Genomic DNA, 17468 nt, shown 5'->3' on the forward strand with positions numbered 1-17468 from the left:
ACTACAACAGGAAAATCAGAGAAGTGGCAAGAGAGAAGGCCAATAGTTCATCCATGAAATGGATGCCTACAGGAAAGGTTCTATACTAGACATTTGAGAACCTCTTTTACCTCCAGCACGAGGTAAAACAACTTTTTGTAAATAAGCCCACCTTTGCAAAATACATAGAAGTAGATGAAGTTTACAGGAGAATGGTAAATATTAAATTATGAGACACGGAGACTTGGGAAAAGTTAAATGACTTACTGTGAAAATGCAAAGTAAAAGTAAATACAGAGGAGTAAGAAAAGCAGCAGGTCAACCTAGTCAAAGAGTATTAGATGAAAGAGTATCAGTTAAAAGGCAAAGTGAAAGAACAGTTAGCATGGAAGACAAATAGCAAATGAGAAAAGGCTACAAAAGATCTGACAGCAGGGCCTAATAAACAGGGACAGATTGTAGCACTTGAATATCTGTCTCTATCTTCTTGCATGAAGATATTTCTTTTTCCTAGAATAATTCCCTAAACAGTTTGGGATATTTTGTAATAAATTTTTGTATAAATACTTCATAATTCGAAGTATAGGGGGTGGATTGCTAGACATTTCTATAGTTGTATTGATCTGAAACCTAAGGGTTCATTGTACCAATTTTTCAAGTCAGTAGACTAGACTGAGTAATAAAGAAATTGCATTACAGGATTCATGTATTGGGCCACTTCAGTGAAGTATTTTATTTTTGTCAAATTGTTATTTTCTTAAGTGTTTCACAAACTTGCATGTTATCTAAATTGAATGAAATAACTGGAAATTTATTACAAAATTTGTTTAAGTACACTTTGTCTTGAACAATTAATCATTTTAATGTTTTCTTCTGATATCCAGAGTAGGGAATCCTTCATTGCTCCCTAGTTTCGATTGATCCCTACCATTTCTTTCATTATCCGGTTTGAGGAACCCTTAGTTGCTCCTTGACCCCGATTGAAAACCACTTCACCATGCAGCCTAATAGATCTAAATTTTCTTAGCTACCTTGCCCTGTAAACACTATCTTTAGAACTTGATCCAGTCCTGTTTTCTTGACACTTGACCCCATAGCCCAATGGTAAAAGACATCCCTCTACCCATCTAAGTCAGTGATTCCGCCACCAAATAAAAATCAAAACCCCATATAAGCTTGAATAACTAGCCTAAAATCAATTAACTAAAACAAAGTTAAATCACAAAGTGAGAGCCCTCTCTGAGCATTATGAAGGCTAGATCCTTATCTCAAAAGTAGGTTTGTGGTTACCTCTATAATTTCTTTCATAACAACTCTAGAGAAATTTTAGAGTGATAACATATTGTTGACCATACTGGGGACCATTCCTCAGTTTAATAAAACTTTAATGAAATCTTAAATCTCATCTTTTGCACCTTAAGGTCATTTTAGGGTTGTTAAAAAAGTTTCATTAAAAATTAAAAAATTAAAATTCTGGCTCCCAAAAGAACACACTATACCAGGGCAAATCCAGATCCAAACCCTGCTACAATAGTTGATGATCCTGACAGAATTTTAAGAAAACCAAAAAAGGTAGAAACTCAAGGAAGTAGTAGTTAGTTAATTAAAGCAAATTCTCTCCCTAAAGAGTTATCAAGTTTAGAGGATATTCAGTTTGATTTATCATTTGAGCTTTCTTTGTTTAGAACCAAGTCTAAAATTTCAATTCATGATACTGTAATAGACCCCAATTTTATTCAATTTATTGAGTCAAAAAAGGTGCCTATACATCCTGATTTAGATCAACTTGTTTTGGATACTTTTGATAAACTAGAAGCTTTAACCTCAACCTTGATAAGGCATATAGATGAGGCCGATCTTCAACAATCAGTTGAATTAGCTACCTTAACTGCTGCTGCCCCTGAAATTTCTACAGAGTCTTCAAAAATTATAAATACAACTTCATTTACTACCACCTTACCTATAATATCCACTACAGTTCATTCCCCTAAACCAATCATTCCTCACCTTCCTCTCCAACCAAACATCTCAAGCTCATCTAGTTCATCTACAACCATCTCAAGTCCATCTTCAAGCACCATTACTTTGCCCCCCAATCAAACCAAAATCTCAGCCATGTTAGACAGATATGCACCTTTGGTCTTACCAGCTCAACTACATGCCATGCCCTAAGACTATCAAAGTAAAATCTTTTTGTTTGATGCTACTGGTTAGTACACTGCCCAACATCATGTGAATAATATGACTGACTACTTTTAATTACACGAGATTGATGAGTCTGATGTGAAAATGAGGTTATTTGCCCAAACACTGATAGGGGATGTTAAAAAATGGTTTAAAGGTTTACCTACTAATCATATTGTTGAATTAGCTACTTTCCATAGATTGTTTATTGATAGATGGGAAAGAAAGAAAAACCATTTACAAATATTGTCTGAATATGACAACATTAGAAGAGCTCCTAATGAACCTGTTCAGGACTATTGTACTAGGTTCAACAGTGTCTATAATGCAATCCCGACCAATATTAAACCTCCACCAGACTTAGCATTAATCAAATTTCCTGATGGTTTTGACACTGATATGTCTTACAAAATAAGAGAAAGAAACCCTGAAACATTGGAATAGATGCAAAGTAATGTTGTTAGCGTAGAAGCCAATTTATTAGCTAAGAAAGATAGGATGAGATTTGAGAAAAGAGTCACCATTAAAGAGGAACCATCCACTTCAGATGGTAAAAATAAATAGTTTAGTTAAAAGTGTAGAAAGGATAATGGATAGATTAGAAGATATGGAAAGAAAATATTAGTGGGAAAATCAACAAGCACCCCCAATATGAAGCCCCAACTTTAGGAAAAATCTTAATACTGGAAAAACAAGAGATGGAATACTAGATCAATAGATTAGACAACCTTTCCAGGAAAATTATGCTAAAGGTTCACAAAACCATGAAGAAGAGAAGGACACCCACATAAACCTATTAGGGATTAAAAACGAAGATGTTGTTTTTCTTACTCATGAAGAACAAGAATTGTACATGTTACAACAATTACAATTAGAATCTAGAGAGTCCTTTGACTACAAACAAGGCTATGAATCTGCTATCTATGAAGTTCACAAGTAGTACAGCCTTAGAAGCAAAAAGAATACTGAAATTCCCACTAAGAAATCAGTCCAAACCCAAACTAAAAAAATAACAGAAGCTCCTGCAGCCAAAGTTCTACAAATTCTCCCTAGAGGAACTCAGGAGACTTCCAGCCCAAAAATTATAGATATAACTTCATCTGAAACTCAAACTTCAATGGTTAATCAAATTATCCCAAATAAGAAAATTCAAAACAAAAATGTTGATACACAAACTGATTTTCCAAGTGCTGATAAAGAAGATAAAACTACAAAGACCACAATTGCTAAGGAAGATCTCATACAATTAGGCATAACTCAATTTCCATTCAACATTAAGACTGAGATAGCCAAATTAAAAATATAAGTTCCTTTGACAGAGTTAGTGAAAAATGAATCTTACAAAGCACAAATCACTGAAACATTAAACATAGGAGAAGGAGAAGATGTTGTAAACCTTAATGATGATCAACCTAAGTTATTATTTGGTCCAGAAGTTAATGGAAAACATCAACAAGGGGGTATCCCTCCATTCTACATTAGCTTAAATGTTCATGATAAGATCTTACATAATTCTATGCTAGATTCAGGGGAATCCCATAACCTAATGCCTAAAGCAATCATGGAAAGATTAAACTTAGATATCACCAGACCCTACAAGGACCTCTTTTCCTTTGATTCTATCCAAGTCAAATGCCTTGTCCTGATTAAATATTTGTGTGTGACTCTAGTCCAGTGGCCAGCAAAGAGTATTGTTATGGACATAGTAGTTGCTGATATCCCACCCAAGTATGGAATGCTATTATCTCGCTCATGGGGAGCAAAATTGCAGGGATCTCTACAGTTAGACATGTCATATGCTACCATTTCTATTTTTGGTCAGAAAAGAAAGCTTTACAGAGAAACATTGATGAAATACATGGTAAGTAGTTCAGAAAAACCACAGAATTACCCTATATACTCCATGCATTATGATATGGACTCATTTATCTTGTATAATTCAGATAATGGCAATAATGAAATCACAGATGTAGAAGAAAAATACAAAGCACCTGATAGTGAAAACATATTTCATGAGTCTCTATGGAATTTAGATTTTGATGGCTATGTAAATAGATTAGGAGCAGGTGCAGGAGTTTGGATTCATAACATGGAAAATAATCATTCTGAAGGCCATGCCTTTAGATTAAACTTTAAATGCACAAACATTATGACAGAATATGAAGCTTTAATCTTAGGATTTCAAATTATAAGAAAACTTGTAGCCAAGAGAGTTTCTATCATGGGAGACTCAGAATTGATTATAAAAAAAATTAATGGAGAGTATTCTGTGAATAATCCCAGACTTGGCCAATATAGAGAGACTATCCTAGATCTGATTAAGGACCTTCTTGAAACTGATTTTGCTACTATTCCTAGGAAACAAAACATCCAAGCTCATAGTTTGGCTACTTTTGCTAGCACTTGCAAATTACCTTTTCAGCCCAACCACCAGTATACAGTAGAAGTAAGACACAGACTTGTTATCCCTGACAATTTGAAATATTGGCAGATTTTTTCACAAGATTCTCAAATCTATGATTTCATGAATGCTGAGGGAGAGTTTCAAAACTGTAACATAGATACTGATTGTACAGTAGATAACATCATAAATAGTGAGATAGATATAAATGATTAAGATATGGATAAACCCACTAAATTCACTAAAGTAGAAATAGATAACTTAGAAAAAGTAGAAATAGAAGAAATAAATAATGATGATTCTGAGATTTTGAACCTTAAAAATAACATTTTGCCTAAAGGATTAGTCCCATTAGAAGATTTGTTTGATTCAAATCAAGATAATTTTAGGGACGAATTTGGCGAAATTAAGAAATAGCGAATAGTATCATAGTACATTTTTACAAATCACCTCAAATAGCCACCTTATTGGAGAAAGGTAAATTTAGCCTTGAAATTAGGACTTACAACCTTATTTCAAGAATAGGATTAAGTGAATCCATTCGCCCATTTTCAAGAATAGGTTTTATTTAAGTGAATCCTATGGGCCAAATACCATATTTATAGGTATAAATTATAAAATAGAGAGTATGGTAAAACATACTCCATAAGTCACCTTATATACATGTAAGTAAACATAAAAATATAAGTTAAGTGGAGGTATGGTAAATAAACGTCTTTTTATACTTACTCAAAAGGTATGGTAAATAAATAAAAATATCCAGACTTATCGTAAATAAATAAAACCTTTTTATATTTAGTCCATAACCTCGTTCTATTTATGAAGGCTCAAAGAGGTTTATTTAAGTGAATCCTATGGGAAATACCATATTTGTAAAAGAGTATGGATTAATAAAAATATAAATAAACGAGAGTATGGTAAACAAATAAAACATTATATTTACTCCATAAGTCATATATTGAAAAATTATTTAGGTGAAACCTATGGCCAAAATACTATGGGACAAATACCATGGACTAGATTGTTAATACCATGCAAAAAACCATTATTAACCCTAATATTAGAAAATAAATAGCACATGGTATTGAAATTCACCAAAATGGCAATTGACCCATGTATTCATAGCCTATTTAAATGAATTAAACCAGCATGTAGCTATGCTAAGATTCACTAGACTTTACAAAGTATTTAGTGAAAGACTCGAAGATCTTACAAGATAATTGAGTAATATTGCCATGCCTAGAGATTCAAAATTATATATACATATAGATAAAATCGCATTTCCTATATACCATGGAGATTCATTATTTATATTTAGTTCAAAAATTTCTGATTCAAATGATGTAGCTAGAAAACCAAAAATGGAACCTTTAAGAGCAGACATAGAAGAATGTAACATAGGAACAGAAGAAAAACCCAAGCTTATTAAAATATCCAAAGCATTACCTCTAGATGAAAAGTTGAAATACATAGGTCTGTTCAAAGAGTTTCAAGATGTCTTTGCCTGGAGTTATGAAGACCTTAAGTCTTATGATACCAACATTATTCAACATAAGATACCCCTCAAAGAAGATCAAAAACCCTTTAAACAAAAGCTTAGGAGAATTAATCTAGTTCTTATGCCATTAATTGAAAAAGAAGTAAAAAGGATGTAGGATGCACAAATCATAGCACCAATTAGATATTTAGATTAGGTCTCTAATTTAGTCACTACTAGAAAGAAAACAAGAGAAATCAGACTCTGTGTTGATTTCAGGAACTTGAACAAAGTGTCATTAAAAGATAACTATCCTCTCCCTAAAATGGACCACATTCTCGAGAGGGTAGTAGGCTCATCCATAATTTCATTGCTTATGGATTCTATGGATACAACCAAATCTTAGTTCAACCAGAGGATCAAACAAAGACTGCATTTACCACTCCATGGGGTATTTTCATGTATTTAAAGATGCCTTTTGGATTGATGAATGCTAGAGCAACATTCGAAAGAGCAATGGACATAGCCTTTGTAAAATAAATCCATGACTTTCTAGTGGTTTACCAAGATGACATCACAGTATTTTCTGAATCAGATAATGAACATCTAGATCACTTAAGGAGAGTTTTTATTAAATGTAGAAAATTTGGCATTTCCTTGAATCCCAAAAAGACAATCTTTGGTCTAGAAGAAGGTAAACTCTTGGGACACATAATATCAAAAGATGGAATCAGAATAGACATAGCTAGAATAGAGGCAATCCTAAACATCACTCATCCTAGAAACATCAAAGAATTACAATCATTGTTAAGCAAAATAATTTTTCTTAGGATATTCATTTCTAACTTGGCAGAATTGATTAGAGAATTAAATAACATGTTAAAGAAAGATTTAGCACTCAAGTGGATAGTAGAGGCTAAACAATCTTTTGAGGCAATCAAAGAAGCCCTTACTAAAACACCAATCCTCATAAGTCCTGATTTCAAAAAAGATTTTATAATTTTTTCTTTTGCTTCAGAACATACTATTACAATAGTCTTGTTTCAAAAGAATGATCAAGGTTATGAGCAGCCTATTGCATTTTTCAGCAAATCTTTGAGAGATGCTACACTAAAGCACAACATAATGGAAAAACAAGCACTTGCTTTAGTGAAAGCTATTAAAGATTTCAGAGTGTACATCTTGCACTCACACATTATTGCTTATGTTCCAAATTTAATAGTAAAGGACATTTTGACACAAAATGGGCCTGAAGGAAAGAGAATCAAATGGATTGCCACTATTTTGGAATATGACATAGAAATAAAGAATGCAAAACTTATCAAAGGCCAAGGTTTAGCTAAACTCATGGCTGAATCGAACTGTTAGGACTTAGATATAAATTTCATTGGTGCTCTAGATGATCAGGAAGAGATGGCAACTCCACAGATCAGTGAACCTTTCATAGATTCACCTTGGTATGTAGATATCATATTTGTTTTACTAAACCTACAAGCTCCTCCTGGTTTATGTAGAACTAAAGCTAGATTTTCGAAAATGAAATCAATGAAATATTGTATCATAAACAACTCTTTATTTTGGAAAGATAATGGTGGCATTTTATTGAATTTTTTATTAAAAGATGAAGCTGACAAAGTTATTAAAGAATTTCATGCAGGATATTGTGGAGGACACCTATATTGGAAAACAACTGTTGATAAGATTTTAGGGGCAGGTTTTTATTGGCCCACCCTTTTTGTAGATGTCAAGAAATATGTGACCTCCTATCGCAAGTGCCAAATATTTGAGGGCAAAAGGAAGCTCTTACCATTACCTCTCAAACCCATCTCCATAGAAATGCCTTTCCAACAATGAGGTTTAGACTTCATTAGGGAAATTCACCCATCCTCCTCAGCCCAACATAAATGGATTTTGACAGCAACTGACTACTTTACTAAATGGATAGAAGCCATCCCTTCTAGACAAGCCACAAAATCTGTCATCATTTCATTCCTTAAGAACAATATCCTTTCTAGATTTGGATGCCCCCAAAAGCTCATTACTGATAATGGAGCTGCTTTCAAAACCAAGAAAATGGTAGGCTTTTGTAACAGATACCACATTACCCTTGGCCATTCCACTGCCTATTACCCTGAAGGTAATGGACTTGTAGAATCCTCAAACAAAAGCCTTGTTAATATCATCAAGAAACTTCTAGAAGACAACAAGAAGACCTAGAACAAAATGTTGGTTAATGCCTTATGGGTAGACAGACTAACTACCAAAATATCCATTGTTACATCTCTTTATCAGCTAGTATATGGAATGGATGTTGTTTTTCCATCTTCTTTAGGAGTACCAGTGATGAAAATGATTCAAGAGTTGCAAGTAGAACCAAATGATATCCAAAGGAGGATAAATCAGACAATACATTTGCAGCAAACTAGAGAAGAAGTCTATGTCAAATCACAAGTGATCCAGGATAAAATCAAAAAGATTTTTGATAAGAAAACCAAAGCTGATGATTTCTACATAGGTGAAAAAGTACTCAAATGGGATTCCTGAAGAGAAGAAAAGGGTAAACATGGTAAATTTGATTTCCTATGGCAAGGCCCTTATATCATTTATGGTTATAGAGGTAACAATGCATTTTTCTTGAGACAGTTAGATGGAACAGATCTACCAAGAGGACCAGTCAATGGTAGAATGCTAAAGCATTACTTGTCCACAGATTAACATTAGTTCATTTGTTTACTTTGATCATTGTATATAACATTGCAAACTTTAGATTGGATTGGATGGTAATATTTTGAAATTGAAGCCCAAAGAGAAGGCCCTAAGCTTTGAAAGGTGTACCATCATATGTATGAATAAAGCAGATCACAGAGGAACAGTTACAAGGTAGCCACAGTCAAAGTTCCAAATGCTACTGATCTTAAAGTTCTTTATATTTCACCAGGAAATTCCATCCCCATGTGGAGCCACTGTTAGAGTCCTATAATAATAGGATTCATAATTTTGAATTGACTATGTTAAGTGTTGTAATATCATACATACTTTTGCTTTCTGCAAAATGTTTTCCCATATTAAAATTAAAAAATGTAAAGAGGGTATGTCCTAAAAGAATAATCAAAGTATAAAAGAAAGAAAAGGATCAAAAAAGTAAAAAATATGAACCCCGCAAAAAGAGATAAAAATAGATCATGAAAGTGTGCAAATTCAAATGCCACTCCTTTTACTTTACTTTGCAAAATAATATTGTGTGCAGCTTGTCAAAAATGCCACAATCCATGATGGTCAAATAGTTTAATCTTGATTCATTCATGCTTTAAATTTCATGTTGATAGATAGAGAATAAAGATCTATCCAAACTGTTTAATCTTGGCAGCTCAATAGTTAGGTAGAGAATAATAATGAGCTCATCAGTTTAATTTGAGCCATTGGAAGTTATAAGGTTAGAATTAGATATTTTCTTATCAAACAAAAAGAAATGAAGGGTCAGCAAGCTCAAATGCACCCAATGAATGAAGAGAAAATGCTAGGGTAAAGAAAGGGTAGGTAGAAGAAGTTTTGCAAGTGCACAAGGTTGCTATGTCAAAAGCACATTCATCATGCATAATCCTATGTTTCATGTGCAGGAGGAATTGTCAAAGAGAAAGGAAATTCACTAAAGCTTATTTACTAATTTCCCCTCATCTCACTAGAGCCCCCACATACTTAGTTTATTAATTTCCCCTCATTATCCCTTCATTACTTGTAAAAACCCTTTCCCCTCATTTTGACCTTTTATCCCTTGGTTTCACACATTTCCCTAGACATTACCCTTAAAAAATCATTCCCCCTTCCCAAAACCTCTTTCCCTAAGTTTGAAACCTATTCCCATCACAAATAATACATTCCCCCTTATTTAATTTCCCTTTTCCCCCCTAAAAACCCACTAAACCCCTTTATCCTAAGTTATTTCCTAAAGTCTTGCTTTATAATTCCCCAAGTTATAAATCCCCAGCACCCTTTAACTCACCAAACCTTGGTGCGTAGTTAATACCCTCTGCCATATAAACCCATGGTCCCCACCTTTATTAACCCATCGCTTATATTAAAAATCTCGTCATCATTTGTTAATTAATTACAATTCATTGTAATTAAAACCCGGGCCCTGCCAACCACTTTCCAACTCCATCCGTGAAACTTCACCAGGCGATATCCCTCCGATCTCCCACCTCTAGATCCAACGATGCATATCAATATCGCGCAGATTCACAATCCGACAGTTAATGGTCCATAGGCACGCGAGATTCACGGTTTTGGCTGGGCACTGTTTTGCTACGTGGCCACACCATGTTATATCGCGTGCTCGTGAAAAATACTTTCCTCCACCCAAAAGTGGTGCAACATGGATAAAAACCACTTCCTCGCATAAAAGCAAAATTACCCACTATTCATTTACTAAACCTCGCACCAAAATCTAACCATTATTGGTTATAATGCCAAAAAAGCCCCATTTTGCTCTTTTCGCTCATTTTCACTGCAAACCTCCGTTAACCAATTCCGATACCTTGAACCTCTGTGCAACAAATTTAACCACCTTTCACCACCCAAAGACACTGCAGACACCAAATTGAAGCAGAAAATTGACAATTGAAGCCTCAGAAGCCTCTGCTGCCACAACAGAACCCTGTTTGTGCACAAAATTGCAAATTTCCAGGTATTCATGAAAGAACCAGAACGGCCCTGTAAATTTGAGCTATGCACAGTAGTTATTAAAGGATTAATTAATTAAATTGATTAAAAAACCTTCCTAAATTGAAGAAAAACTTATTGTGCATCCAAAAACCCTGTTCTACACACTGTAATTACCCTCCCCACTGTTCCAAGCCTTCTAACCTTACTCCTAAAGCCACAGAAAGAGTAATTCCATTGAACAAACCAAATTATGGCTTCTCAAAGCTCTCTGGATGTAAGACCTCTGGAAACCCTTCACCTAGATATTGACCACCTCCCATTGGCTGACAAAGAGTTTCAAATTAAAGATACTGCTTCCCCTAGCCAGTTACTGAAACTCCACTGCTAGAGTAAAGACAAGTTTTTAAACCAGAATGATGACATTCACCTATGGGAGTCAAATTTGCCCAAGTACTTGTTCCCACAGGTACGCCTATTCCCAGAGATCATCCATTTCTGCCAGGCTTGCTGTGTCCCCATTCAAAGAGCCATAATTTCCCCTAACCAACAGATTCTATTCACCATCACAGCAGAATCAATAAATCAAATGCTGCAGATCTAGCCAGGCCTAAATGAGACCCCAATTTCCATTGAAGGCTTACTTGAAGTCTACACCAAGCTAGACCTTCCCAAGAAAGCTCAGATCTTTCAAACTTTCATCATTGAAGAGTCTCATACTCCAATAGATAGTCCTCCATATGCTACCACCATTTTCTCTAAGAGAGGCAGAAAAATTATAACCATGCTCTCTTGCATTCTAGGGTACACCACTAATGAGCATGTGGATGAAGTTGTTATTGCTTTCCTTTCTATCTTTTGCCCAGGCAAGCCTCCTGCTACAGTTTACAACTTTGCTCAGTTCATAAAAAACAGAATCCATGAATAGTTTATCAGATTACCAAATGAGAGAGTCTTCAAATACTCATCAGTATTGTTTCACATGTTCTTATACTTTCAGTCAGATAAATTTCCAGTTAGCATCCAAAATTTAGACACCAAGGGCCTTCCAAGATCTGTCATCTATTGGACACCATTGATCCAAAGATATTCCACTGTTTTTTCTTATAAAGAGTTCATTGATTCATTTGTTCGTCCAGTTATAAACATGCTAACTAGTAGCTATCATCCTAGGATAAATAAGGAGATTAAGAGAGTTTTACAGTTGGCTAAGAACAATAGAGTGGGAGACTAGTATCTATACCAGGACCACACAAAAATCAAGATATATGGATACCAACTAACTCCCTACAAGTTGCCCAAATACCTCCCCATGACGATATTTGCATTAGAGTATTTCAGGAAAATTATAAACTCTCATGAGGTTAATTTCCTGTCAGCTAGGAAGAAGACCCAGTTTAAAATCAAAAACCAATTGGGCCCTTTTATTTGTAATAATAGGGAAGCTGGACAAGAGCCAGACAACATCTTACATTAGATGAACTTCAAAAGCAGTTTTATGTGGCATTATGACCCTGATGGAGTCATAAATAAACTAAGGCTCAAATTCAAGCTAAGTCCTTTCATACATGACCCCAGGTCAGGCATTGAAAGATATGCCAACCAGTCAGAATGGTTGGAGAATACTTTAATAGATGTGGAGGATGCTTTAATAGATGTGGAAAAGAAGATTGATGCTAGTTCCCTTTTGCAGGTTCCATCCCTACAAGAACAGATGAATACTACTCCCATTCTACAGACTCCAGCTAATGAGGACAGAAATGTGAAAAGAACCAGGGAAGAAGGTTCTAGCGTTGGGATGGCCACTACAGATGATAGGTTTGAGATCAGTTATAGGAAGAGGCCCAAGCTTAATCCTATAACTCAGCAAGAAGACACCATTGAGACAGTGGAAATCACTGACACTAACACAATGGTTGGGAGGAGTAAAGGCCCAACAGTTTCAAGGGAAACCCACCAGCCTTCTACTTCAAACACTCAACTTATTGAAAAACAACTTAGCATTGAAGTCTCTTCATCTAGCAAGTCTGTGGATAAAGAGAAAGATATAAAATATAAGTACAAGGAAATCAAGTTGAGGAATGAGCCATTAAAGGCTGAAACTTATGCCCAGTACTTTAAACAAACACCTACAAATCAAAATAGATTAATGTCAGCCTTTGACATTAAAACAGGTAAAATGAAAATGACATTCATGCAGCCTATAGTCTAGCAACCCAGATCATCAGCAGACTACAGGAAAACATATTTTGAAGTTTTGGCTAGGGATGTTCACCCTATTGACGAAGTTGAGTTCCATAAATAGGTCGGTGAAATGATTTATTCCACCATGACAAATAAAGCAATGATTGTGCACAAACTTCAAATCTCACTGGATAACATCACAACACAACTTAAGCTAGAAAAGGCATCCTCATAGGCCAAGGACAACAGAATCAAGTCATTGGAAGACTTGGTGATTGAAATTGGGTATAATCCCAATGATGTCAAAGCTGCAGAAAAACTGATAAAAAAGAAAAATGAGGATATTGCTGCTTTGAAGAAGCAACTGAAGCTGCCTCATTCAGAACATCCATAGACCAAGGAGGTCGTAGAAAGACAAACCCAGTAGGAGGAAATGATGGATCTCGCTCTTCAATTAAATGATCAATTCAAAGAAATGGAGAAGGAATTGGATAGCTTAATACAACTGAAACAGGCCAGCCTTGAGACGACCACTGCCACTGTTATTCCTATAGTCACTACAACAGTTCCATCAACCTTGGCAGCTTCATTGGCCCCCACAGCTCCACTAGCTACAACACTTCCAGCTGCAACAACATCTACATCAGCAACAGGTTCAACAATAGCAGTAGCTCAACCAAGTGATGAAGCCAGTAAACTGGTAAAAGCCATGGAGGACATGTCCATTCAAAACATTGAGATAAATAGACTCGAAGAACATATAATAAGTCTAGAGGATGAGAAGAAATTGGCTCAGATTATGCACAAAAATGAAGTACAGAAGTCAAATAGGTTGACTGAGAGGATGAAGAATTTGGAGAAAGAGTTAACATTGAAGGAGTCACTTTCCCAAGCTAAAGAACATCTATGGGCCAATATCATTGACTCTGTCAATGATATTTGGCCACCTATACAAGTCATCTTTGAACAAAATGATTTAGTCAAAGAGGCTAATGAAGCAATTCAAAGAGTTAAGGCTGAACTTGGATACATGCCAAAAGAAGCCACCAAAATAATCCAATTCCTTAACTCTAAAAATAAATACGAATTGCAGGAGCTGGACATAGCTGACAGAACTGGCACTATACTAGAGGTGAAAAAAGTGCTCACCAAGAGAAACTTAATGATGCAGCTAGAGGACAAATGCCAAACCATGGAGCTGGTTATAAGCAGGTTCATGATTAATTTTGATGCTTTAAGGTAGAAAGGTCTGCCAAATCCCTTGGTAATAAATGACAGATTAATGCCACATGAAGACTACAAAAGGAAAATTAGAGAAGTGGCAAGAGACCAGGCCAATAGTTCATCCATGAAAGGGATGCCTACAGGAAAGGTTCTATACCAGACATTTGAGAACCTCTTTTACCTCCAACACGAGGTAAAAAAACCTTTTTGTAAATAAGCCCAACTTTGCAAAATACATAGAAGCAGACGAAGTTTATAGGAGAATGGTAAATATTAAATTACTAGACACAGAGACTTGGGAAAAGTTAGATGACTTACTGTGAAAATGAAAAGTAAAAGTAAATACAAAGCAGTAAGAAAAGTAGTAGGTCAACCTAGTCAAAGAGTATCAGTTAAAAGGAAAAGTGAAAGAACAATCAACATGGAAGACAAGCAGCAAATGAGAAAAGGCTGCAAAAGATCTGACAGCAGGGCCTAATAAATAGGGAGAGATTGCAGCAGTTGAATATATGTCTCTATCTTCTTGCATGAAGATATTTCTTTTTCCTATAATAATTCCCTAAACAGTTTGGGATTTTTCGTAATAAATTTTTGTATAAATACTTCATAATTCGAAGTATAGGGGGTGGATTGCTAGACATTTCTATAGTTGTATTGATCTGAAACCTAAGGGTTCATTGTACCAATTTTTCAAGTCAGTAGACTGGACTGAGTAATAATGAAATTGCATTACAGGATTCATGTGTTGGGCCACTTCAGTGAAGTATTTTCTTTTTGTCAATTGTTATTTTCTTAAGTGTTTCACAAACTTGCATGTTATCTAAATTGAATGAAATAACTGGAAATTTATTATAGAGTTTGTTAAAGTACACTCTGTCTTGAACAATTAATAATTTTAATGTTTTATTCTGATATCCAGAGTAGGGAATCCTTCATTTCTCCCTAGTTTTGATTGACCCCTGCCATTTCTTTCATTATCCGGTTTGAGGAACCCTTAATTTCTCCTTGACCCCGATTGAAAACCACTTCACCATCCAACCTAATAGATCTGAATTTACTAAACAACCCTGCCCTGTAAACACTATCTTTAGAACTTGATCCAGTCCTGTTTTCTTGACACTTGACCCCATAGCCCAATGGTAAAAGACATTCCTCTACCCATCTAAGTCAGTGATTCCACCACCAAATCAAAATCAAAACCCCATCTAAGCTTAAATAACTAGCCTAAAATCAATTAACTAAAACAAAGTTAAATCACAAAGAGAGAGCTCTCTCTGAGCATTAGGAAGGCTAGATCCAAATCTCAAAAGTAGTTTTGTGGTTAACTCTATCATTTCTTTCATAACAAATCTAGGGAAATTTTAGAGTGATAACAGCATAAATGAATTTGAGTGCTTGAAGGAAGCAATCAACTACTTCGCGTGCACGAATGATTGTGGTAAATAAGAACCAAACGGTCACCTTCATGGACTGTCAAGATCTGTGAAATGATAAATAAGCATGGGACTCTCGGAGGAGTGTGCAGGTCATCTAAGAATTAATTTCTCATTACAGGAGCTTTGTGCAGGCAGACTACGAAGAACTGCAAGGACCATATTTTCTTTGGGCATTATGACAAGAAACTATTAGAAGACACAAGAGAGGAAAGTGAAGCCATGCTTAAGTACAAATTAGTAGCGACAAGACAGTGTGGAGAGACTATTGTGTGTAGTGTGCCTAGGTAGAATAAAACCATCTCTAGCAAAGGAAAATATGGGGAAGTGAGCATATATGTGAGAGATCAGTGATGCGAGAGTGTGCATCGAAGCAGAGAGATTGAAGCACTTGAGGGGACACAGTGTAATACAACGACAAGAGCAGTGAGAGGTTTTTGTGGAGAATTACAAGGGTAGTGTTGAGAAGAAGTCAGTGAAGAGACCTTGACAGTGAAGGAAGAGCGCAAGTGAAGTGTTTCTCTGAGCAGCAAGAGGATATTTACTGCAAGTGAGCATAGAAGGCAGAGTGCAAAAGTCAAATCTATGAAAAACCATTTTTTGGTATTTTACTTATTTTACTTGTATAATTGTATGCCTCTGTTTTCAGTTTGAAAATTGTATGAAATAGTAGAACAATGGAAAGGGAACGTTGGTGCCTGTAAACTAAAGAGGTAGGTGCCTCTTGGCAAGTTGGTTCTTGCCAACAAAAGGGGGTTGCTACCTCCTATGAGTGGGTTCTCACAAACAAACATATGTAATTAAGTGTGTGCTTAATTTACATCATCAAAAAACAACAAATTGGTGGTTTTTTCCCTCTGGGTTTCCACGTGAAAAACATTGTGCCAAATGTGTGTTGTTCATGTGATTTTTATTTGAATATGTGTGTCTGAAATATTGTTGGTTCACTGATTTGTTAATGAATTCTCTCACAAGTTAAAGAACACAAGAAGGGGTTGTAATCATAATAAGAAAAAAAAAATTTCTTAATTACTGATTCAACCCCACCCCCCCCTCTTAGCAATTCCTTATTTCAATAATGCACCTAAAAACCTACCTCAGATTAAGAGCTTGCCATTTGGGAAAACAAGAACAACAAGGCCTATGCCTTGATTTCAAAGTCTATAAATGAAGAGGCGAGTTGTCATATTTCGCCATTTTCAAATTCCTTTGAAGCCGTAAAGTAGTTGAAGGAATTCTATGACTCACACTCTAAACTTGAAGTTGTTCAATTGATGGTTAAGTTGTTCAATATTGAATTGAAAAATGATGACCCTTTTGCCTTAGCATCAGAAGTAAGATCCATTATGCATGACATAAAAGCCACTGGTGTTGAAATAGATATTCCTCTCACAGATTATGTCAAGGCACTATATCCTACCTATTCACATTATCTTGAGTCATTACAAGCAAGTGGAAATATTAAGGAGATTACCTTTTACTCCCTTGAGAAGAAGTTTGTTGAGAGAGAGAAGGATTTTAGGAAGAAGACAATTCCTCAGACTACTGAAGATGTTGTGTGCCTTGCACAAAAATAGAAGAACCATGCACAATATTCTTCTAGAGGAAGAGGTGGTCAAAGAGGAAGAGGAAGGAATAATTTTAGAGGCAAGGGGGTGTTGTAACATTATTTAGTTTTGATAAGTTAGCATATTAGTCAAAATAATTTTAAAATGTTAAGTTAGGATATGGATGCAAAAGAAAGAAGAGTTAAAATGTTAGGCAAATTTGATGTTTTATAGGCATCCATATCAATAAAATGTTAGGTATTAGCTGCCCTAAATAAAGAAGGAAAAAGGAAAATAAAATGCTAGAGAAGCAAAAGAAAAGAAAGGCTTCATTTTATGTTTTTGTAAATGCAAAGGCTACTAGTCTAAATGCGCCACAA

The sequence above is a fragment of the Pinus tabuliformis genome, chromosome 3_2 (assembly GCF_031772625.1).
Source record: "Pinus tabuliformis cultivar Carrire ecotype Pingquan chromosome 3_2, CPIR1, whole genome shotgun sequence".
NCBI lineage: Eukaryota > Viridiplantae > Streptophyta > Pinopsida > Pinales > Pinaceae > Pinus > Pinus tabuliformis.